This window comes from Castor canadensis, chromosome 16, assembly GCF_047511655.1.
Source record: "Castor canadensis chromosome 16, mCasCan1.hap1v2, whole genome shotgun sequence".
NCBI classification, from domain to species: domain Eukaryota; kingdom Metazoa; phylum Chordata; class Mammalia; order Rodentia; family Castoridae; genus Castor; species Castor canadensis.
Window position 1 is genome coordinate 49,635,681 of NC_133401.1, and position 26,687 is coordinate 49,662,367.

Sequence of the window (26,687 nt, forward strand, 5' to 3'; positions counted from 1 at the left end):
GCACTTGCACATCCATGTTTATTGCAGCACTATTCACAATAGCCAACTTATGGAAACAGCCAAGATGCCCCACCACTGATGAATGGATTAAGAAAATGTGGTATCTATACACAATGGAATTTAATTCAGCCATGAAGAAGAATGAAATGTTATCATTTGCTGGTAAATGGATGGAATTGGAGAACATCATTCTGAGTGAGGTTAGCCTGGCCCAAAAGACCAAAAATCATATGTTCTCCCTCATATGCAGACATTGATCAAGGGCAAACATAACAAGGGGATTGGACTTTGAGCACATGATAAAAGCGAGAGCACACAAGGGAGGTGTGAGGATAGGTAAGACACCTAAAAAATTAGCTAGCATTTGTTGCCCTTAACAGAGAGAAACTAAAGCAGATTCCTTAAAAGCAAGTGAGGCCAAAAGGAGAAGGGGACCAGGAACTAAAGAAAAGTTTAGGTCAAAAAGAATTAACCTAGAAGGTAACACACATGCACAGAAAATCAATGTGTGTCAACTCCCTGTATAGCTATCCTTATCTCAACTAGCAAAAACCCTTGTTCCTTCCTATTATTGCTTATACTCTCTCTTCAACAAAATTAGAGATAAGGGCAAAATAGTTTCTTCTGGGTATTGAGGGGTTGGGTGGTAAGGGAGGGAGTAGGGACAGCAGGGCGAAATGACCCAAGCATTGTATGCACATATGAATAATAAAACAATAAAAATAAATAAATAAATAAATAAAAGTCTAAACCAAAAAAATAAAAAAGAAAAAGAAATTCATAAACCAGTGTAAAGATCAGTTAGAGATGAGTCAACATGGGTCATAACACATGTACACAAAAGCAATGCTAGGAATATTTCTGTATAGCTATCCTCAACTCAACTAGCTAAAACACTTTGTCTTCCTTATTAGGCTTATCTCCTTTCTTCAACGAAACTAGTGCTAAAGGAAGAACAGGATCTGCCTGGAACTGAGAGGGGAAGGAGGAAGAAGGTGGGAGAGGGGGGCTGGGAGAAGAAATGACTCAAATAATGTATGCACATGTGAATAAATGAATAAAAAAAAGATATAAAGGTGTGAAAAAATTTAGTGTTGCATAAAAATAATAAGGCCATTGTTATATAGAATTTCATACCAAATTTCCTCAAACTCTATAGGTAATTATCTAACCATGTTAATATGCACAATTTCAAATTTTAAAGTTAAAAATTAAGTGAAATTCAATGGTCAAAGAGAATCATGGAAATTATGTTTGTCATTTCCAACACTAAGAAAGTCGATTTTGTTAGATATCAATGTAATGTTACAATGATTTCAACTGTGGCAGTTTGAAAGGCAACACACAGTTTTCTGTCTAAGACAATGATATAAAGACTAGGAAATTTTACCTTTAATTGAAAGTGAAAAAATTTTGAAAAGTGAAAACACTCTGTAAATTAAAATCTCAAAAACATGAAACTAAGACATTATAATACTTTTTAGAGTACACTGGGTAATCAGTTCCTTCCTAATGTATTTAAATCTTTTTGAAAGAATTCAAAGAAAAAGGAAATATAAATTTCAAAGCTGTAAATGAGTAAATATTTCATATCAAATTCATGACAGTAAAGATGAAAAATTCTTTAAAAAATACAAAGTCAGTATTTTGTCTCAATAGTGGAGATACTGCCTATTATAGTCAGATTAAAGAAAAAATACCAAATTAATTATTTGACAGACTGCTCCTTGGCGAATTTGATAGGAATGATATTTAGAGAATGAAAGTTTTTTTAATAAAAGAACTGATTCATTTTTGCCATGATGGAATAAGGACTTTGAAAGAAATTCTTGGCACAGAAAGTGAGTATAAAGCTGTACAAAACTATCAAAAAGAAAAATGTAAATACTTGGGGAATAGGTAAGATATATGCAGCAAGTCAATGAGTGTATTCCTGAGACCATTGTTGTTGTTGTTTTAGCAAGAAGTTGAAGTGTGTGACATGGTAGGTGGGCGGTGTCCTGCTTGCACCATGTCTCTTCTGGCAAAGTAGTTCAACCAGGACAGGCTAACCATGAAAATCCAGTCTGTCTGCTGCTACCAAAGGGGCTCTCCTGAAGTGAAGCAAGTCCATGTAAAGTGGTGATCACAAAGACAAGACACAAGGAGGGTCATCAGCTCTACCAGACTGAGGTTGCAACCTTGTTTTGATTAAACAAGTTGACTGCCAGGGAGTTTCCAGGTCAAATATCACAGGCTGACTCAAAGCCAGGCTCTTACACAACAAAGACTGAATAGGTCAAGCCTCATGCATAAGTAGTCAAGAGAACCTGTATGTAACGTATGTATGAGACGTGAGAAGACATGGTGATCACATAAAGAACCCAGGGAAGACCTAAGGATGATCTAAAATTTGAATATACTCCAGGGACACAGGAAGATCTATCAGCAGAAAGGAGGAGACTCATTTAGTGACTGTATATAATTGAGTACAATTGTTGACCAATGTTTGCTAAACATCAAGAGGCACAAACAGGATTCAAAACAAAAACAAGGAAAAGAAGTACTACAAACTCACATTAGAGGGAAAGTACATTTCACAGATTTAGTCCGGAGAAGTTATTGTGAAAACAAATCAAACACAGTGATAACCTTTAATGAAAACAGTCAGAATCCATAGTTCCTAAACTATATATCTAAAATATCCAATATATTGTGAAAAGTCTTACAAGACAGGCAAAAAATAATAAATTGTGACTCATACTCAGAAACAGCGCTAAACATTCTTAAATAAAAATGGGCATTAATTTTCTATAGTTATGTGATTTAGCAAAGACTACAAATAGACATTATTCAGATGCTCCAGGAGCCAAAGAAAAGCCTATTTAAAGATTTAAAGGAAAGCGTGACAACAGTGACTCAACAAATAATGAATACCTACAAAGTGGTAGGAGTTATAAAATCGAACCAAATGGAAATGCTTACAATATGGGTAACAAGTCTAGCATTGCCATTGAAAAGTTCAAGGGTGAGAGCTCCTTCATTTTCAAATGGTCAGCAGTTTCAATCTGAACCCTTTATATAAAGTCAGGCTTTTCTCAATACATGCATTGCCTTGTTCAATGTTCAGCAAATGCTTTATGTTTACCAGAGCTATCAGTCATCTCTTCTTCCTTGAAAAGTAAGTCCACGGATTTTCTGGTCTTTTTGTTCCTCCTCAGATCAATCCTCACTTGCTCAAAAGCAGTAAATAAACTACCTGATCATTGCCCAAGAAAAAAAAAAACTGGTAAACCCCTCTGTAACAACCTCTCATGCAATCAAAGAATGAAAGAAAAGATATACATTTATTTATACATTTTCCAAGATAACAATACTGAAAATCCCTGGATAAATGAAGAATATTCGTACTAGAGGGACAGAATCCAAGCTCAAGGGGCTATTTGAATGAATTTTATGTGGTGATGTCACCAAGTGTACATTCTGCCAAACTTCATATTTACTCAATAGCCCAGAAACATAAAGAGTTGAATTATTTCACTTAAGGAATAATATGGCAGGTTACCTAGAGGTGGAGCCGCAAAGGCCACTGTGGCCCAGATGTGCCAACATCACCATCAGACGCGCTGATCCCAGAGCTTCTGAGAGAAAGCGAGGAGCTGTCAATGGCTGTTGATATTCAACCAGCATGCCTTGGACTTTACTGTAGGAAGATCTGATTATTTAAAAATGACTGAACTGAAATATATGGGGAATGTGGGGTGTGCCCAAGAGGACAGAGAACAAATGCACAGAGTTATTGTCAGTCGTGCACAGAGTCTCCAGAACTTTATGACTGGCTGTATCTGGGATTTATGACTGTGCTTTCTCTTGTTTTTACATTTGTTCCTCATTGAATGGTACTCGGGAAAAAAGAGTTCCAGTGTGCTCTTCCAACACACCACTCCATTATTTGAGTGCAGAATGTTAGCTAGTGATCCACTCGGTGTCCTTTATATCCCTTCATGTCAAGTACTGATGCTTTCTGATTGGTACCCAATGCTTTACAACCCAAGTCCAGATGGCATTACCACAGTGCACTGCCCTTGTGAGTTGTCCACCATCATGCTCATTTTTCACACTTCTGCTTGGCCTTTACCAGCCTCTCCTGGTAAAGAAGATTGCTCGCAGATTGGGGAAGTCTGACTGGTATAAAAGTATCTATGCTGCATTTTCATTCCTCCCAGTCCTAACCATGCTTCAGGGAGTTGGTGGAGACCTTTGATATTATGCCTTCCCAGACATTATGTTAGTTTTATCTTTGGTTACTCTAGCTATATACATGTCGGTTTCTGAAGCAGAGAACCGTGATGATCTCCTGGTTAGAAAGAAAAGAGTTGTTGTTCTCTTCAGCCACTGGTTACTTCATGCCTATGGGATTATTTCCATTTCCAGAGTGGATAACTTGGAGCAGAACTACCCCTCTTGGCTTTGGTATGTACACCAGCCCCTTTTTATTTGTTTACTGCAAAATTTACTGAACCTTTATGGATACGCTCAGGAGGAGCCAATGGATGCTGAATATAATATGCCAAAAAAAAAAACTAAGAAGTATTCTTAGTAAAAAAGTAACAAGATTGTCAGTATAACTTATGGTTTTTCTTTTTGATTTTTGACTTGACAGACCTATGGTTAGACTTACAAAATAGAAGAACATCATGATAGTCTACCATGCAGTATAATATTACCTATGACATTAGAAGCTTCTTTCCAAGTTTCAGTTATTCTTTAGAGCACAATGATGTTATTGTGGACCTAGCAATATGTTGTTCCCATCTTATTAAGAAAAACTTTAGGGCTGCAGGCATAGCTCAAATGGTAGTGGCCCTGGGTTCAATCACCAGTACCAAAAAATAATAAAGCACATGTGGCAGTGCACACCTGTAATCCTAACTGTGTGAGTGGCAGAGGCAGGAGGATCCTGAATTCAAGGCTAGCCCAGGCAAAGGTAGTGGTGAGACCCCTGTTCTCAAAAATAAAATAAAAATGAAGGGGCAGGGTGGGGTGTAGCTTAAGTAGTAAAACACTTGCCTACCATGTGCAAGGCTCTGGGACTGATTCCAGCAGTGGAAAAAAAAAACAGATAAAGAAAAGAAAAGAAAAAGTGCAACAGGTATAATCCAAACTCCTAAGTAGTGCCATAATTGTGCATGTATTTCTGTTGTGTTTCTTCTTCTTTTTTTAACCTATAATGAATTACAAAGACAAAGATCCTTGTGGGTCTGATAGCAAACCTGAAAACAAAGTTTGTTGTTTTCTGTTATTTATTTTCACCATACAATATTTTGATAATATTACAAAAATAGAGCATAATTCATATAACAGGTTTTGTATTTAGAGACAGTTTGGTGGAAGACATTCCAAATTACTGTTTCTGTAAAGAAAGCAATGGTAAAAAGCTTAACCACAAAAACTCAAAGAAAAAAAGAAATAAATAATGTGAGGTCAAGTTAAATGAATACCGTAATAGCATGTATAGAAGACTTCAGAGTTGGGCAAGGCTACCTGTGGCTATTGTGATCAGACACGTGTCACAGAAAAAGTGCAGAAAGGCTGGTGATGATCAATGGATGTACATCCAGATTGTGGGGTTCGGGATCTCAACCAAGTGAATTAACCATAGTACTTCACAAGAGTAATATGACGAGGGCAGGAAAAAGGTAAATCAAAGGCTTGAAAAGTGAGTTGCAATTGAACTAAGAAGCCAGAACCTTGGATTCTTACATGTAGCTACTCAAAGCCCATCAACTGTTCCCCACCGTTAAGCATCAAAAGATGGGCCTTGATAGATCAATGCTGTAGTCATGTAAGTGGTACTGGAGAGGTAGTATATTACAGACAGAAAGATTCCAGGGAAAGGCATGTTCAGAACAGAGAGTTGGCATCAGAAGAAGCCTGTTGATGACTTCCAGACTCCCCAAATCAAATCAACTCAAACGTTAAGCTCCGTTTTTACAAATATGAACCTTCCCAAACTCTGACAAGTTTACATACATAATCGAAGAGCTCGTGACCCCTGACTCAACTCGAACATTCTTCAGTGACTTTGCAATTTTTCCTCACAGCTTAGAAGCTTTATGAAGCATATATCTGCAGGAATTTTATTTTCAGCTATGTCTTCTATGTAATTAAACCTGCAGCTCAGCTGTAATATATATTTTTAAATACTATACACTATCATAAAAACGTTATACACAGCACCATCTGTTGGCTGAGGTATCTTTAAAAGATGAAAAATGTTGTATGTAAATTGGCCTAGAATAACATTAACAAAGTTGAACAGAGAAAAAGAAAACAGCCTTAGTTTAGATCAGAAAATGGTAAAGTCTATATGTGATCACTGACTGGGAATGATAATTCAGATTATACTGGCTGCTGTTAACAGTAATACCATCAACTGTGACAAATTGGCCTTGTAATAATTTACCTTAATCAGAGATGATAACAATGATATTAAAAAACTATACTTCATACATTTTTAGGCACACAGATATCACCTAAAAGAGTTATAAACAATGAATGCAGTCACATTGAACGTGAAATATAATGCATAAAAATCTCATGAAACAGAAACGCTATTTACTATGTAGTGAGAAAATAAAATTAGCCAAGTGATATGTGCTTTATGTATTTCCCTTCCGCCAGTTTAGCTCACCTGTGACTATTTAGTGGTATAAATATAGTGGTGTATGTGTAGACATGTCATAAATTGGAGAATTTTATTTATATTTACCTGTGTTTTCTTGGGAATTCTACAGTGGGATAAAGCTCTGTTTCTCTCAATATTTGTCCTTTTGTAGGTATTTATGGTAAGGATATAGAGAGTATGTATTTATGATTATTTTTCTTTTTCTTAAGATTTTTGTCTCTTGTCTTTAAGAAATACCAGCAAGTGGAAAATTTATATAAAAAAAGCATATTATTTCCAGCATTAGAATTTCACTATCTACTATAACAACAAATCCATAAATATCTACTGGGTGTCAGGCTCCAATGCTACCCTGTCTTTAAGGATTGTACATCTTGAAAGAAATGATAAAACTTCATGTAAACAAAGAAAGGAAGCATGGTTTTAATATACAATGAATATTCAAGACAGGAAATGATAACATTCAAAGGAAAGAGAGTTCATTTAGACCTGAGTAGTTGGTAAAATTATGCTTATATCTCTTGGCCCCTCCATACTTATCAGCCACTAAACTCTAGTCCATGAGCCTATGAAATCAGCCTTTCACATTCTGTGTGTGTGTGCATACCATGCACTCTGCTTTTCAAAGGAAAGGCTACTCTTCTTTCATTTCCTTGGGAAGCTTAGACTCATCCTTCAGTGTCACCTTAAACAGGACTCTCCAAGTGCTCAATTCTCATCATTGCCCCAGTTGTGTAAGTGTGCCGTATACATGGAACTTTCATAAGTTCCCACAAAATGTTAAAATCCCCTTTCTAGATATTTAAGCATGCCATTTCTTCTCTCGGCACTGCCTTGCTTTTCCCTCCACATCTCACCCTCACGTCATCACTAGTTTGTAATATGAACTGATCCTTCAGCATTCAGGTTAGAAATTGTACTTTTTTCAGAAGTTTTTCTAATTTTCCACCATGGGTGAAGAGTTTCTCTCAAGTGCTCGCCTGCTTTTCTACATGTTAGTTTTACTGTCACTATAGAGACAAATTCACAGTTCCTCTCTACACTGTAATTTCTTCACAACTTCTTGAAGACAGACTCCCAGATACCAGATACTACAGTTTCAAATATACAGTAGTGCCACAATAAATATCTACCAATACATCCATATATGAACAAATGATCTTTTCTTCATGAGAAACAGAGTTGTTCCCCTTTATGCTTTCAAAGAAAATTTCTTGGACTTTTTTCATGACAGTTACCATATTCACTCAAACAGCTTATTCTTTCAGTGCAAGAGCAGTGGCTGTCTCTGTGGCTCCAAAACTTAGCAGAGTGGGTGTAGGATATTAATAACACTAAAAGGAGTAGACCAGAAGTGGTAGATCAGTTGCTTCTAATTCTGTTACATTTAAGACCACAACAGATATTTATCACATAATCAAAACTTTTTTAAGTTCTCTGCGTTTTAAAGCCATTTCTCTTGTTTATTTTCTAACTCCTCACATATGCTTGAAATACATGACACAATCTTTTCTCTTTTGTGAGGAAATCTCATGATTGTGAAATTTGCTATTACTTCTTATTTTGGTTGTTTTAAATAGACTACTGCAGTGAACCTGAATATAAATAAACTCATTTGAATTATCAATATTTTGTGCATCAGAACAAAACTTTCAGTTTTATTAGGATATTAAACTCTTTTTCTTTTAAAATTTTACATCAGTTTGTATTTCAATAAAAAATTAAAAGCAATCTTGGGAGGCTGAATTTAGGAAAGAAGTATATGAGAACACTAGTTATTACAATGCAATGTAAATATTTAGCACTTTTACTCATTCTTCAGCAGATCACATCCCTGTCCCCATGGGGAAGAGAAGGAGGATGGGGGTTATGGAGGAAAGAAGAAGCAAAATAAAAATAATTAAACAAGATAATTCTATATAATTATTATTTTCATTAAGAAAATTAGATAATGGAAATGCTTAAGAGGAGAGAGTAGCTAAGTACACTGCTTAGGAAAGCACCTGAGATAGATAATATGTGGTAGAAATGGTAAAAAAGCAAAAAAAAAGATGAACAGTACTTTAAAATAAAAACATTAAAATGGGTAAGTAACCCAATTATCTGTTTCTTTGATACAAGTTTACATCTCATTACAATTGCAGCAAATCCTAGCCCTGAAGTTTCCTGCAGATGGGGCAGGCTGGTGGCTTTGTCTCTCTGCAGACAGTGACTCTGGGCATTGCTCTTAGTAAGTCTTCACAAGAACCTGTTTATCTGATTTGAGAATTTCTTCTGGGATATGTTGTTGTCTCTCTTTCAGATGAAGAATAGTTTTAAGATAAAACACACTGCCTAAAATCAGGACCTTAAGACCACAAAGGCCATTCTGTATGGCAAGTCCATTTTTAAAGCTAACAACCTTGATAGTGTCCCTTTGAGCAGGAAGTGTTATAATGGGAAGAAATAGCTCCTTTCTCTAGGCATAAGAACTATGCTTTTGGCTAAGCAGTTAGCTCTGTCTCATGGGGTATCATTTGGGTCTTTCAGAATAAAAGTAAGAGTGTTGGTCCGCTTGAAATGTTTGCATATGGTCATCCAAATCCCCCAAGAAACGTTTAACGTTCTGGCCATGGTTATTGCTACTGGAAATGATAAATATGTTTTCAGAATCTTAGAGAAATTGAGAGGGAAATAATTCACCTGTGGCCTTTTCAAAATCTTAGTTTCCTATGGGGAGCATGAATTTAGTTCCGATCCTCATTTGGCTAACAATTCTGAGTTGCTTCATTAAATTTTTCACAGGGTCAGGGCCAGGTTTCTGTGGGGCAAAAGCATAAAGAACTGGATGGGTGGCAGCTGTGTCTGACATGTTTCCCCAATGCATTTGGAATTCAGTGTGTGTGAGGGTTTGGGAGAAGAATTCTCGTTGTCCATAGTGGGGGAAATTCTGCTTTCAAAACATTAAATAAGTGATTTATACATTGGTGTAAACATGTAATTGTTTCTTCGTAATACCTACAAATAAACATTTTTATACTTTTATTAGTATAGTTATTACAGAAGGATTGATTCACATAAACATTTACACTTGCAATTTAGGGTTTTACAGTTAGCCTAGTTGAATTCTGTATACATTAGGTGTTTTCTAACAGGAAACTCCATCATGAAATTTATTGAGACACATGACTCTGTGTGCATGCTGTGACAGATTCATCATGCATACTTTACCCTGGTGGTGATGTACCAATCATCGTCACTGTCCTCCTCCCCCTCATCACTCCCAGAGGTGTTTATGAATGTGTGTGTTCTAGAAAATATTCTAAATTCTTAATGAATGCACTTTATCTCACTTAATAGGCTTTATAATTTTTATTGGCAGTACTGTGGTTTGAACTCAAGACCTTGCACTTATTACACAGGTACTCATATCCCTAACCCTTTTCTGTTTTATTTTTCAGATTGGGTCTTGAATTTTGCCTGGGACTGGGTTTTAGACCATGATCCTCCTAACTACTGCTTCCTGAGTAACTGGGATTATAGGTTGAGCCATCATTATTGGCCTCATTTAATATTCTTGATAACCTTATAAAGTGACTACTTTTTGTGGCTACCTTTTTTTCCCCCAAATGACTTGCATTTCTGTTTGAGTTAAAAATAATGTTCAAACCCATAAACAGTAGGAAAAATGAGTTAAGTAATATAATTTTAACTAGCAAAGAAAAGCTGCCTAAATACATGATGGGCCCCCATCTTTTCAAAAGACCATTATTCTGACTTAATTAGCATGAATTAAAACAGTCCTAAAACAACAGGGTCCATTCCTGTTTGGATAAATTAATCAGCCTCAGTCAAGGCAGTAAAGAATTCTGGAAAAGAAAATCTGTCATTGCTTTCCACCTGTACTGCATTTCCTGCTCAAAGGGCTCCTCACAGCTTGGAGCCTCCCCTGGAAGGTGAGTTTACTCCCTGACGGATGTCTGTGGAGAGCTTGAGATGCTCAGGGGGCAGATAAAACCATGGCCAGGGATCGGATGTGGTGTATGGCCACCTTTTATGAGTAAGAAACAACAAGGCTTAGAAAATTTAAATAACAAGTCGATGTTCGCACCAATAGTTCATACATTATATGAATTTGATTTCAGTATCTAATAAATAGCCACTGACAGTTTCAAATCTAAATAAAGTAGGAAATTGTGGTCCCATTTTCAGAGGTCCCCAATGCCCTGGAACATCTTAATTCTTTTATGTGAACAGGAAACCAGTTTGGTAGTCAAATGAAAGACATTTTCTCTAAATATATGAAACATTCATGGTTTACAATTACTTCAATTAGAAGAGGTTTTTTGTTTAATTTCAATTGGTGGCATGTGCACTGTGATAGACTTTTCCTCATCTGGAGATCACAGAAGGAATGAGTTGTCCCACTTCTCTCTTATCCATACCAAAGAACACTCAAACCTTGCACATCACAGTCCCAAAGTTAACATGGTGTCTTAAACAAATCTAAAAGGAACAGAGGTTGAGACCAGAGGAGTAGGAAGTCCCACTTGTATTCCTGTTTTCCATTTTAAGAAGCACTAGATTGGCCTGCTGAACTCTACAGTCATAAGGTTTCTGGAAGAAGTGAGCAGAGAGGCCCTCAGACCCTTGAGGGTATCTATGTAAAGATCAAACCCACTAGCTAGTCTCACATTACATGGAGAGTATTAATTAGGGAGTCACTGTGGCCCAGAGAGCAGCATCTGGAAGAGGCAGTCTGGAGGTCTCCACTCCGACTATATGACTGAGGCACAAATCCCCAAATCTACCGCATAAAGTGATGGCTGGAAACAGTTGTATCCAAGGTCTTCTCCAGATTTTTAATTATGGCCTTATCACCTTGCTATTCAGAAGGCATTATATTTTAGCTACAGGAAGCATTCTCCAATGAGATCTTGACCTACTGTCCTAATTCACTATTGACATGTGTCTCCCTCATTTCACATTGCAAATTAATTATCATGAGAATAAAATATACAAGTCATTTTTTTTGGTAGGACTGGGGTTCGAATTCAAGACTTCATGCTTGAAAGGCAGGCACTGTACCACTTGATCCACACCATGAACCAGTCCATTTTTCTCTGGTTATTTTGGAGATGGGATCTTGAGAACCATCTGCCTGGTCTGCCCTTGAAACTCAAATCTTCCCAATCTTAGCCTGCTTAGTACCTGGGGTTACAGACACAAGTCACAGGCATCTGATTTCACAAGTCATTTTATGTCAATTGTGTGTATCACACATAGCTGCTCACTCTCATTACAAAATGTACTGGACTTTCTAGCAGATGATGAACCAATTAGAACTTCACCAATAACTAAAAGAAATATGCTAGTAACATAGTATGTTATGGTGAGATAAGCTAAAGCAAAGAATGCTATTGTACTGTGAGGAAAAAATATACACAGGGGAGGTCATGACACAAGTTCATTCACTTTTAAACAGGGTAGGAGAAAAAGAATCAGGTTATTCTTGAAAGTCGTTGTGAGAGATTGATGTTTATAGTCTTAGGAAATCAATACTGTGCCGTCTCTATAGTACATCTTGATTTGTAATTCATACAGTGTTATGAAATGTTATAAATCTCAAGGAAGAAAAGGGTTCTTAGCCTGAGAAGTTCATGCAGGAGAAGCTAAAATTAGAGCAAAATGATGACTATACCAGATTTTCCTCTTGTTTCCTTCTCTCTTACCTAGTGAGTCTAACATTACGGTAAAAAACCATGATACCTGTCAAAGATCAGTGATGGTCCAGCCATATGTGTTTCTCAGTTACTGAACATCTAACTTGCAAGTTACATAGAACTAAAAAAAGTTTATATTTGATAACTCAAAGAATATAAGTAGGTGGGTATATTTGTTTTACAGTTACTTAAAAGTACCCAAATTCTTTAATGTGACATTGGAATTTATGTTCCATCTGTTGATCATCATGAAGAAAAGAGGAAAAGTTTCATTTAATACACTAAGTACAGTATAATGAAGTTTTTAACTTAAATAAAAATTATTTCATATAACTCCTAAGGATGACTCTAGTTTCTATAACCTACTGTACAAAAGTTTTATTTTATACTTTAAGAATAAGAACATAAAATATTCATTCATTCTCTTCTTGAAGCCTTATTCTAAATTTTAGCAAGTACCTGGTCAGTCTCTTTTCTTTCCTTGTGTGTGTATATGTGTATATGTGTGTTTGGTACTGGGGTTTGAACTCAGGGCAAGGCACTTGCTAGGCAGGTGTTCTACCACCTGAGCTCTACTCCTACCCCGCTTTGCTTTACTTGTTTCTCAGGTAAGAGTCTTACTTTTGCCTGAGACTGGCCTTGGACCACAGTTCTCTTGTCTGGGCATCCTGTACCATCATGCCCCACTTACGTGTTGAGATGGGTCTCACCAAGTTTTTGCCTGAGTTGGCCTTGAACTGCAGCCCTCCCAATTTCTACCTCCCAAGTAGCAGGGCTTATAGGTGTGAGCCACTGTGCCCAGACTACTTGATCTGTTTCTTGACAGGGTGTATGAGGTAATATTTAAGACTAGAAGTTTTTAGAAGGACAGTAATTCATTTTTCTGTTTCTTCTCTGTTCTGGACATAACTTGGCACATAACTATATATATACACACACATGCACATATGTACAAAATAGCACATATATGTACAACATATGTATAATATGCATAGCACAGGATAGTAGAGAATGTCTTATTTCTTCAACACTGTCAGTGAAATCTGTCTACCTGTGATAGAAGAAAAATAAAGAACTTTACATTATTGTTTGTGACTTAGAAAGAAAAAAACAGAAATGAAAAGCAAAGGAGATTTAGGTCCACAACCATGACTTGCTGAATCTGCTCTACAAAGATACAAACCTAACAAGAGTCTGCTAAATTCCATGATGATAAAAAAAATAGCATCATAAAGACCAGTCTTTATTCAGACTTTCATTTTTTTTAGCACAGTACAAGTGGTTTTCCAAGCACAATAGTGGTACTCTTGACATCACTGGCATATTATGAATGAAACCACAACACACTCTACCATGTCCTGTGTTCCAGAGCCCTTCCCATCCTCCTAAGTGCAGCCTGGTTCAGAGGAAGCCTTGGCTCTCAACTAATATGACTGTCTCTATTCCATTAGCCAATTAGATGATTTTCAGTTCTGTGCTAGAGCCAGTGCTCACAAGAGACAATTTTGGACATCTCTTTCCAAATCTCTATTTTCATTATTCTGTCTGCATGAATTTGACCATGGTGGGAATATTTACACCATGGAAATGAGAAAACACTAGGAATTAGACCATTTTGTTCCTGGTGGCCAGTTATTAAAAACTGACCAACCTACCTGTGGCTTTCCTTTCTCTTTCCTAAAAGAATAGTATGTTTTTATCTTTTTCCATTTCTATTGAGAAAAACTTTATAATGCTAACTGATTATAGCATCAGACAAGTCTACTAAAATACAGATTTATAGATTTTTTGGAAAAGAGATATAATTTCTAAAAAATTGCACTGTAAGAAAATGAAACTGCAAACAATAAAAAAATGCTACCATTAATACTTACTGCAAGTATGTATTTTGGTACCTGTTTCTATACTCAAATGTCTGGCGAGCCTCACAAAATGTCAATAATTCAAAATTTATAAAACCTTTTTTCCTGTCTGAGTCTGTAGGTTTGTTTAATCTGGGATATCTTCCTATTTTCCTACCTGTTAAGTTGTTCAAGATTTCTTTAAACAGTAGAAGGATGTACAATGTCAATGATTAAAAATATTGTTAAATTGTAACAGACATATTTCACCGCTCACTCTATTTAAGTGGTCTTTTCCCTCCCTTATTTTCCATGTGGGACCAGAACTTGCACACCATTTTCTCCTTCATTTTTAATCTAAATAGAATTATGAAATAAATATGGAATTCACATGCAATGCTTTGCATTTGCTTCATTATATATGTCAGAATATATATGATTTATACTTTTCTCCTTAAGTCAAACAACATTAGTTCTTTGGAACATCTGGCTGGCATCTGGGCGACATACTCCACGCTCTATTAATCAGAATATCATTGTGAAGTATGGGTAATGAACGAAGTGAATGGAATATATTTATGTGTAGAAAAGTTCACTTTATTGATTTAATACTACTCAGCATCCCAAAGTGCCTTGGTTTTCAACACAAGTGAAACACGTTGCTGAAGCTTTATTTATTTAGTAAACTAACATGATATTTTTCTTCCAAAGTAATGCATAGTCATGGCAAACAGGCACATTTCAAAGAGTACTTTGTCTTCCATACTCAGGCATTCTCACAGAAACTTGTTCTAAGAGCTACTTTCAATATCCAAGTGCTGTCTAAGATACAATGCACCTCCTTTCCCCACTCTGTTTCTCCCTGTCTTAATCTAGATATTTTCACTTGTCTGTTTTACCAACATCCTGGCTCCTTCCCTACCTACCCCAGTCTCTATTTTTCTCTCCTTTTCTCACTCCCTCCCAGTCTCATTTTCTCTGACTCCTATTCTTAGCTTAGTTTAAAAGTCTAGATAAATAGATAGATAAACAGGTAGATAGATAGATGACTTTGTTATTGCTTGGAGGTCAATCTTACCATCTCTATTTAAGAATGAGGAATAAGATAAGGTAAAATATAAAATATAAAAATGTGAATTCAACCTAACATTAGGCTATGGATTTTGATGTCTAAACTATTTGGCATTTTAATTACTTTTTCACTGGGTGTGGTGACACACACCTGTAGTCCCAGCACTTAAGCTCAGGAATTCAAGATCATATTATAACTCCATCTCAAAAAAGAAACAATCCAAAAATTCCTTTTAAAGGTACTCATTAACCTAAACCTTCAAGTAAAGATTAAGAATCATATTTAAACTTTCTACTCTTGATTTCCATCACTTTTGAATTTTTTGAATGTCTCTCCATGTCTTTGCTGTCAATTCCTTAAAGAGGAGGAACTGTGTTTATATCATTGGGTAGAAAACATTGTACCACATAGATGCTAAAGGTATGTTTCTGTGGTGATCAAAATGTCAGCAAATGTTAACTGCCTTTATTACTATTTTCATTTTATGGTAACAATTACTCAGCATAATGAGAAGCAAAGAAGAGAATTATCTCCATAGTTTTTCTTATGATGTACCTTTAAAAATGACATATGAGTCTGTCTATAACTTTAAAATTCTAACTCTGAGGTCAGAATTACAAGGACAATGACAGTGAGGGTACTGCCTGCACAATCCTTCATAACAAGTTACTCTTGTCCTCCCAGTCACTAGCAAGCGTTGTTCTCATCATCAGATCAGATCTTCTTCCAGATATAGAGATCAAATTCTTGATTACTTAGGAAATATGGTGACTAACTCTGATTTTAAATAGAATATGTTTTAATTTCTATACATTTTCTATAAGATAGGAAATGTAATATTCTGTCTAGTTTCTACCTCAGTTTCCAAGTCACTTAGTCCTGCAATCATTATGTACTATTAAACCTTGAAGTATGAATCACTGGTTTAGGAACTCTTTTTCAAATATTTGGAAAGTGCTCTGGGAGTGGGTATAATAGGAGGTGTTAATTATCTTATATGCTGCCTCAGTCAATCAGAGACCGCTATTCCATATTCAGAAAATCTAACACATCAATAGCGACTGCAGAATAAAAGCAAGTCGTGCATTCTTCCTCCACACATGCCAATCGGAGAGAAGGGGAACCAGCTGTAGATTACACTGAGCAAGACAGCAGAATAACCAATTTTGCCATTTCCCACCATTGCCTTAACAATTGAGGTTAGCACTTAAGAGGTTGCAAAGCAGTGCTGAATCTCACAGCTGTTATAGATTAAAATAATTCAGATATAGCGCTTCTTTATAAGCACAAACCAGACAGTCTCATTCAAAGGACTTGTTACACAGATAAAAACTTAGAAGAAAGTCTAAATGAAAGAGAGTTGTACAAGGTATGAGGAAGTGCTGACCCTCTGTTTCCTCCATGCTGCCACTGGAGTGCCCAGGGCCTTCAGCAGCATTTCCCCTGGTCATGTTGGTTATTATCATACCCATGATGAGGGACAATGAGGACTGGCTATTGAACTCCTGTACTTTGAGATGTATTTTCCTTATATACATGCACTTGTGAAAGCAGACATATATCTTTTTCTAATTATTCTCTTTTCCTGGAAAACTTCACTCCTGGGATGAGAATAGTAAAAGAAAAGTACAGAAAGAGGGCAACACGAATTTTCAAAATTTGGGGGCCATTTCTTCCTATTGCAATGGTTTCAAAATCCAATGATCTTCAGGCAGACAAGTACATGGTGATTCAAGTGACTAATTCATAAGCCATTAGCTGAGGTATACATGTGAGAATGGACAGAGTCAGGATAGGAGAAACAGAAAAAGACACAATCCATGTAAAACTGCACCATATGATATTTAGTATGGAAAGAGTGATGGAAAAGTGAAGAGAAATGCCAGTATTTGGGAGAATGAAGCTATAACATTATTCCATTAATCAAAGCTGGGATGAGCCCACACATGGGAACCACACACACACACACACACACACACTATACCCAATGAGGCAAAGTCATTCACTTTTTTACACTATTTCACTATGAAGAGACAAAATCATTGTTCAATCTGTGGTTCCATATCAAAATAGTTGAAATAAAGCAGAAAGAATTGCTTTGTCAAATTGTGCACTCTTGTTTCAAGTTCACTTGTACACTTATGAATTCCCCATGAGAGCAGAGGATTGTGAGCTCAGTTGGCGTGAGTGGAGGGCTGTACCTTTCCTTGATCCTGTTGTTCTGAGCCTGTGGACAGTCATGAACTTTTCATTTTATGTGATCTCATGGGTGAGAGAAATGCACACCTGCTTGGTCCACACTAAGCTACATTAAAAAAAAAATCTAAATACACAACAGATACTCCAGAGGATTTCATTCTAAGAGGAATTTGTGTATAAATGCAGGCAGTTAACACATCCCCCACAGTCACAATCCTGTCCTTGTTCCATCATTATGGTATAGATGGAGAAAAGTTGGTGTTTTCTGCTCTTCTGGGAAATGAATCTAATATATTTTCTACATGCTTGTTAGATAAGCTCAATAAAACATACTGCACATATATTTAAAATATGAGACAGTTTCTTTCATACATGGTATTGGAAATACAGCCTAGTTAAGTATTTCAAATCACAGTAACAGTGGGCAGGTGGCATTCTATTTGTAAATCTTTCCAGAACTTAGCATGGCCACCAAATCTGTCAGACCTGTCTTGAAACCTAATCCCTCCAGGAAACTTCTCTCAACTAATTAGAGAGTGATTCTGGAGCCCCCTGACATGGAAATCCCACCAATCTTCTGTTCTCACAGACCCTCTGAATGCATGTACCCAGTCAAAACCTCTCACTGACTCATTTGGTTTTTCATAAAATAATTATTCTGTGCCATTGTTCTTGTTGCAAACAGTCTAAGTTTCTCAAACTTCACTCAATAGCACACTGTTAACAAAATGCTTGCTGTATACAAATATCAATGGTACTAAAAGTTATGAAACTTCAAGAAACTGACTCCTTTTAATACTACAAGGTATTTATTGGAAAAGATACAGTTTTACTGCTATTATAGTAAGTGAAATTAGTATTTTCCTAAGTAAAAATTAAATCTAAAGGTAAATCAATAAAAACAGAACAACATAGTTAAATTTTAGCTTGAGACATTTACCTGCTAAAGCCAGTTAGGGCCTGATTTCCCAATATCAAAAAAAAGACATTTCAGGCAAGTATTAGAGAGATGTTAATTACTTAACAGTACCAAGCTGAGACTTACCTCTGATGTGAGAAGAGTGATTATAAAAAGAATTTGAAACTGTGAAAAATAATTCTTACAAAGAATAAGAATTAAAATGGAGTTACTTTCTCATCTTTCTTTCATAATTATCATAAATTAATTAAATAGCTCACTAATATCCCAGCTCACAAAAACAGTCATATATACAATGAGTGTGTCAGGTCACACATTTGGGGATACTGTGCCTTGTGCTCATGCAGTCATCTATAAAGTATACAATATGATGTATAGAAAACAAATTTTTATACAGTAAAATTAAATAAAATTTGCATGTGTGAACTTCAAAAACACTTTAATCATTAGTGCCAGGAAGTAAATTAATGGTTACCATTGTGGTCACCATAAAAGTGAATCAGCGGAGGCTTTGGGGGCTGGTGATATTTGATATCTGGACCTGGGTGGTAGTCAGATACAAGAGTATGTTTACTTTGTGAAAACACATAAGCCATATATATGTGCATATTTATGTTGTGTGGTTTGCTTCCATGGACTAGTTCTCAATACGATCATAAAAAGTTGCACTTGAGTACTTGAGAGGAGATTCAAAGGATGGTTGGCTTTCTGGCAATTTTCCAGTGAAATGCTGGAATCCAGTGGGATACTGGGGTCCAGTGGATGCTGGGGTTCAGTGGATGCTGGGGTTCGGTAGATGCTGGAGGTGACTTGTCCTGGCTAATGTGAGGCAACAATTCACTTTCTGGAACTCTGTGATCTGGCTGTTGATCAAATAATATAAATTGCTAGTCAAATTATATAAACTGGCAATTCAGTAACATATACTTTGAAAAGAATAGTAAATACAACTTATGATTTCCTATTTTTCGCTATTATATATGCTCTTGAAGTTATTTATGTTTTTTCCTATTTTTTTAGTGGAAATATTACACAATGTTGAGCAATTCCACATTGCTTCCCAACTGTTTACTGACAGTTTTTGTTACCTTGAGTTATCCATAATGGAAGCATTTACAACACAAAAATCAGCAGACATTATAAATTAGGGCTTCCTTTACCCATCAGGAGACCATTGGTAAACATTTGCAGCATAAAATCACTAAACACAGTGTCTCAATAATGACATCAATGATAGAAGTTATTTGTGAGCTGGTGGAGTGGCTCAAGTACTAGAGTACCTCACTAGCAAGTGTGAGGCCCTGAGTTCAAACCCTAGTACTGCCAAAAAAAAAAAAGCAAAGATGTTTGTTATATATAACAGAAAAATTATTGATACAATAAATATATAAAAATATCTCTAAACTCATGAGAAATATATACCAGAGTAGAAAAATAGGCAGAAGCTCTGAAATTTACAAAAGTGGAAATATAAGAGAGCAGAAAGCATACAAAAATGTTTTGCCTCATTGTTCACTAGGGAAATACACAATGAAAACTATAGTGAGATGCAATATAAATGCCCCAAAGTGACTAAAATCAAAAGATTGACAAGTTCAAATGCTGCTGACTGTGTGGCCACATTGGAACATTTCTCTGTTTTTTATTAGCACATACAAATTGTTCAAAGTTTTATTATGACATTTCCACACTATACATAATGTGCTATGATCATAGTCACCCCTCTATTATCCTTTCTTACTCCCTCTCTCTTCTCCTCCTTTGCTCCTTTCAGGTTCCCAGTGGTCCCCTTTTTAGTTTCATGTGGAACTTTTATATTCTGCTGATAAAATTACAAATTTGTATGAACATATTGAAAAAACATGTGGTAATATTTTATAAAGTTGAGTCTGTGAATACTCTATAATTTATTGGTTTACTTCCTAGCATATACTCCCCAAGAATATTTATATAATTTTATCATAAAATGCTTATAACAGCACCAATTATAATAGTTCAAAATTAAAAACAAAATAAATATCCATCAATAGGATCCTAGATCAATAAATGTAATAGCAAAAAGGCCACACACAAATCACAGGATAACTTTACAAAATTAAACTTAAGGAAACCTGTCATATAAATGCACACAAAATATTAATACAAATATCAAAAACTAATCTAAGCTTTTAGAAGAAAGTGATTACTTTTGTGAGGATAGTAACTGAGAGGAGAAACACACAGACATAAAATAATTGTAAATATATATGCAATCAACAAAGAAGCATCTAAATATATAATACAAATATTGACAGATCTGAAGGTACAGATTTATAATACAACAATAATAGGAGACTTCAATATCCCAAATTCAATAATGGGCGGAACTTCTGGGCAGGAAATCAATAAGGAAAAAGCTGAATTACACCACATTCTAGACCAGATGGCTCTAACAAGTACACACTGAGCTTTCTGCCCAGCAGCAGCAATCTGCACATACCTCACAAGCACACATGACCATTCTCAAGGATGTATCACAAAATAAGTCTTACCACACTTAAGAAGACTGAAATCCAAAATATCTTCTCAGAGCACTAAGAGCAGGCAGACAGAAAAAAAATCACAAATACACAAAAGCTAAGCAACATACTCTTTTTTTTTTTTTTTTTTTCAGTACTGGGGCTTGGACTCGGGGCCTTCACCTTGAACCACTCCACCAGCCCCATTTTTGTGAAGGATGTTTCAAGATAGGGTCTCAAGAACTATTTGCCCAGCTGGCTTCAAACCACGATCTTCCTGATCTCTGCCTCCCGATTAGCTAGGATTACAAGTGTGAGCCACCAGCACCGGCAGCAACACACTCTTGATCAACCATTGGGTAAAGAAGAACCTAAAAGAGATGATTGAAAAATATTATTGACACAAATGAAAATAAATTACAACTTACCAAAGTATACAGGATGCAGCAGAAGCAGCACAGAGGAGAAAAGAGGGAAAGGGGAACCTTATGACTGTAATAAAAGGACAATGATTATAATTTAAAAAAAAGAACTACAAAAAGAAAAAATTAAATAAGGAAATATTAACAATTAGATGAGACTTAGAGAATAGAAAGCAATAGAAAAAAATCAATACAAAAGTAATTTTTTGAAAAGATTATATCACAAGCCCTTTAGCTAGACTAAGAGAGTATATTTAAAATGAAAATAATCACAAAGACTATTATAGACAGTAACTACTTGGGATACTGAGATTGTGAGGATTTTAGTTTGAGGTCAACCTGGGCAAATAGTTCACGAGACCCCATCTCCAAAATAATCATAGTAAAATACACTGGAGGTGTGGCTCAAGTGGTAGCCTGCTTTCCAAGTACAAAGCCCTGAATTCAAACCACAGCACCACCTAAAAAACAAACAAACAAAAAACCACCATCAAATTGTATACAACTTTATGTGGATCATATCCCAATACACTGTTAAATAAGAATAAGATAAATCCCCAAATAGTTCCCCTAAAAACCATCAGCATAGGAGAGATTTCTCAAGCTCTCTTTAGAACTGGAAACGACTTTCCTATGTCTCTAGCAATTTTACCCTTGAATATCATTGATTAGAAATGGTCTATAAATGCTTCTTTTTGAGTGAGTCACTGTTAAGGAAATGCTTCCTTAGCTCAAGTTCAAGGAAGAGGTCTTCCTGGAGAAATCTCCAATCCTTAGGTTACATACCAGCAGAGAGGATAAAATAGCGTCACCCCTCACACCCAAGCTCCCTGGTGGGCACATTGTTACCTGTGTTCCACACTTCGTAGATTTGGGAAATTCTCAGCATACATTACAACAAAATTTACAGCATAATGTAACATACTGATTCTCATCCCAGTTAGAATCAATGATTCCCTCAATGTCCTGAATGCATTTCACAATACTTTTACCCAACCTTCACATATCAGTTTAAAATCTCAATATAATATTCAACTAGTCATGCAAATAAAAATAATCTATGTTAAATTAATGTTTCATTACTAAAATATGTTGGAATAACTACAAAAGTTGACATAACATATCTGGATGCTTGCAAACATTTTGTAACACATAAGGTTCTATTTAGGAGAAAGAAAATAGTAATGGAGAGTCCTCTGACATATTTATGTTTATTGTTTTAATATGAGGAGCAAATGAGCACGTGACCACAGCAACTACAGCTGCAGATTGACACAGGTGACAGAAGTGATTCTGGGAAGATGAACAGTGTGTGCAGCAATGCCATGAGCACAGAGAATTTTAAAGTGGTAAATAGCTCTTGGGAAATTTCCAAATGCAACAAGCTTATAATCTGTCCCTGATTTTCACAGAAGTTGTATTTCTGAAATATTCAATATCTATTAAAATGTACAGAAAACCTTTCTCTCTATATGCAATGCACAGTTAGGCTTGAGGCTTGTAAAATTAAAACAGGTTGTTTTCTATGACAGTCTCTAGGGAAAACTTCCAAAGTCACACAGCAACAAGTCATTTCTATATTGTGCAAGATTGCCTTCATATTAGAAGTCTAGACACTGTCCCAGGATACTCCCCATTAAATTTCAGCAGTGTCTCTCAAACATTTTGACAACCAAAAATGCCTCCACAGATTTCCATAAGACCCCAAGAACCATTTTTAGCAGGGTTATAAAAAAACACTATTAAAATGGAAAATAGATTGTTGAGTTAGAAAGACTTGGTTTTAGTTCCTTATTCTATCCCTCATTGGTTCTGTGCATTTGTGAAAGTTAATTCAGGACACCAGTTGCTTTTTATAAATAAGGAACAACACTACTCAGTTGCTGAAACAATTGATGATATTACAAAGCACGGAATAGATGCTCCCAACACCTTGCCCCTCATTTTTTCTGTTTTTCTGTATTCCTTTGCACTACTCTCTCCAGTGTCTTTATTTCCTCAGAAGCTGTTACCAAGAGGACAAAACATAAATCAAAAATGGACTCATGGCCAATATAAGAGATATCAGCAACCATGTGGAAAAATATGGAAGGATATATAATCTATGATGCTTATTTTTCTTAAAAAGGAATAATTTTAGAAGTCAAATTGATCACTCAATCTAAATGTTAACTTTCTTTAGTTTTTAAAAATTGTAAAATAAACTCAAAACTTCATCTACACCAGATTGTAATCCTATTGAATTTAGAGAAAAGCCCAGGCCATGTAAATATCTCTACACAATATAGATAATACTGGTGTAGCATAGTTTTTCATGAAAACAATGCCAAGAAATCTGGGATAAATAACAACATAAACCCACTTGCAAGGAGTACATTGACTTTTTAGTCAAAGTGCATGGGTTTAGGAAAGGAAGTCTTACCTTTCTCTTATTAACAGTCACAACTTTCAAAGGGAGGAAAAACGCCTGGGTATTATCACAATTGTTTCTTTCTCTATTACTAAATTAAGAAATATTAATTGGTTGCCTAAAATGAATGGGATTATTCTTTGGAAAAGCTAGAAATATTTTTACCACGTTTCCAAATGATAAAGCTGTCTTCTATTTGCTGTATTTGAGGCAAGTATTCTACATGCCTACATCTGGAGAGTTGAAGTATGGTTACAGTAAGTACTCTAATTCATTCATGGGTCACATTAGAAATGTTACCATTTTTGACTTAGGCAATTTTTAATTTATAAATTTTAATTTTAAATTGTTAACTTTTAATTTAGGCATTTTTCTGTTAATAAATAAAATCCTGAAAAAATATATTAAACCTCTATTTATCTAGGTGCCAGTGTCTCATGCTTGTAATCGCAGCTACTTGGGAGGCTGAGATCCAGAGGCTCATGGTTCCTAGTCAGCCAGGCCAAAAAACAAAAACAAACAAACAAAAAAAGAAAGAACAATTCCTGAGGCCCCATTTCAGTTGAAAAATTTGGGAGTGGTGGTACACGCCTATCACCACAACAATAGCAGGAAGCGTAAGACAGAAGGATATCTGTCTAGGCAAGCTGGGCATAAAGCAAGACCCAATCTCCAAAAGTGTCAAAGCAAATGGGCTGGAGACGTGGCTCAAGTGTTGGAGCACCTGTCCAGCTAGTGCAAAGCCCTGAGTTCAAACCGCAGTACTGCCAAAAAGAAAAAAAAATATCCAAGCTTGTATTAAACACAAGGAGGCACATTTTAGATGAGGTCATATTCCTAAGAATAAAGCCATTGGTATAATCCGAATAAGGTGCTCCTAATGCAAGTGCTGCATTTTCCACTGATGCACTTTCTCAGTAATTCAAGTACTCTCACTTTTGCCTCAGGATTGGGAGAAAACCCTGCTGCTTTGATAGAGCAATGGGTGACCTAGCTTTTTTTTTTTTTTCTTACATTTAGGGCAAAATATATGAATCATACTATTAAAATCATATTCAATATGTTAAAGATTCTCACATAATAAAAGGAATTATAAACAAGCTCATTGGGGAAGTAAAAGATTTTTGATATCTAGTAATCAATTTAAAGAGACAAGCATGAAAACAAGGATGTTATAGAAACACGTAAAATATTTCCTAAGTTAAAGGGAAGATATGGTGTTCCCATGGATGGGTAAACACATTGTCTTAAAGACGTCACTGCTTCAGTAAAAGTTCAAATAAGCATTTGAAGAAGCTAACAAATTTGTTAGAAAATTCATATGAAAGTATAAATATGCCTCAAATACCCAAGAATATGTTAAAAACAAAGAAGAGGTAGTTATTTCTAGGTATCAACTCTTATGTAACTCTTTTTATAATATTGTGTTCTGCTAAAACAGAAAAAAAGACAAGTAGGTCAATGGTATGGAGACTTCAGAAGTTAGCCAGGTGGATAATGCATGGGATATAAGAGTATCATGGAACAGAAAAGTAACCATTACAAATGGCAGGGTTGATAGAACTTGAAAAACCTTAAGTTGTATACTCTTGACCTCCATGATTTACAATGTGAAATCTGCTGTTGCTTCACTCATTGACCCTCATGGGCAATCCACAGACATGTTTTAACATTGTAGAAGTTTAAATGAGTAAAAGTAATTCTATAAATATACTAGTGTGGATACTTCTCCAAACTACAGTGCAGACATGAAAAAAAAAATCCCATAATGGAAAAATATACATATTGTAATAGAAATCACATAATATTTTGAAACAAGCAAGCTACATCATGTGTGTGAGCATGGGTCTATAAATTGTAAAAATATCTGCAAGTCTTCGTTTACAATTTGTTGTTATGGCTGCCTCTCAGAGTGAGTGAAAGAGAAAGGGGTGGACTGAAGGGGAAACAGCAACCTTATCCATTACAATTTATTCTTGAAAATCAAATTCTTACATTCTGAGTGCAGTGTATAGGTGTACCTATTATTTTTTAATATTCCAAACCAGAAACTATCATTTACGAGTACTCTCATTTCAAACTGCTCTATTGATGGTGATTTTGATAATAGAATTAAAACATTAAACTTCCTGTTATGAAGTTTTTCCAGAGGACCTGGTAAGGTTTAATGGACACATTTGGGGAAGTTGTGGCATCAAGAATGCAGAATCTGGGACTTGGAACAAATTACAGGTCATTGTATTGCCCAAAATGTGGGAAGGACAGCTGTAGTTATGCACGACTCCCTCTCCACTATAATTCTGTCCCCTGGTGTTGTGAGCTTGTATGCTTAGAATTAACAGGGGGAATCATGATGGTAAGATTTACTGTATATTATAGAATTGACCTCCAAATCTGTTATTTTTCCACATGAACCATAGTAGGTGGTATTCTTGAAAAGTTACATTCTGTGAAACAATAAATTATAGGGTTCCTAAAACTACCAGCCATCATATTTTTTAAAACATAAAACTCTCTTCACTAATATAACTGTACTTACCCAAAGTTAAAATATTATATATTTAGGTGTTGAAAAATTTATATAGATACTTATGGGCCAAAAGACCATCTCACTCTCAGACCCATGTTAAAGTGCTGACATTTTGATTTAGACATATAAGAAATTCCTTTTATTAGATATTTCTAATGAAGTATTAAAAAAAACTTCTTGGAGGAGAAAGTTTCATTTTGAGGCTTCTAACAGCCATAAATCTCAGCCGCATTTCCCTTGTAAATCTTCTATGTATACGAAATTTCATTTGTCAAGTGGAGAAGCTATAATACCCCCACCATAAATGCTTGATGCTCTGCCTGCATCACGTCTAACTTGCTTCAGAAAATGGTGTTGTCTATTGACTTGTTATATTAACTGTAAGAGACTTCTGAGTTCTTGACTAAACTTTTGCTTCTTTTATCAC

At 35.7% G+C, this 26,687-nt stretch overlaps 1 pseudogene; it reads left to right on the forward strand.

Annotated features, from left to right (window-relative positions):
* The first annotated feature begins 3,644 nt into the window (after positions 1-3,644).
* On the forward strand, positions 3,645-4,539 carry LOC109681112 (JNK1/MAPK8-associated membrane protein-like; annotated as a pseudogene).
* Positions 4,540-26,687: the final 22,148 nt, after the last annotated feature.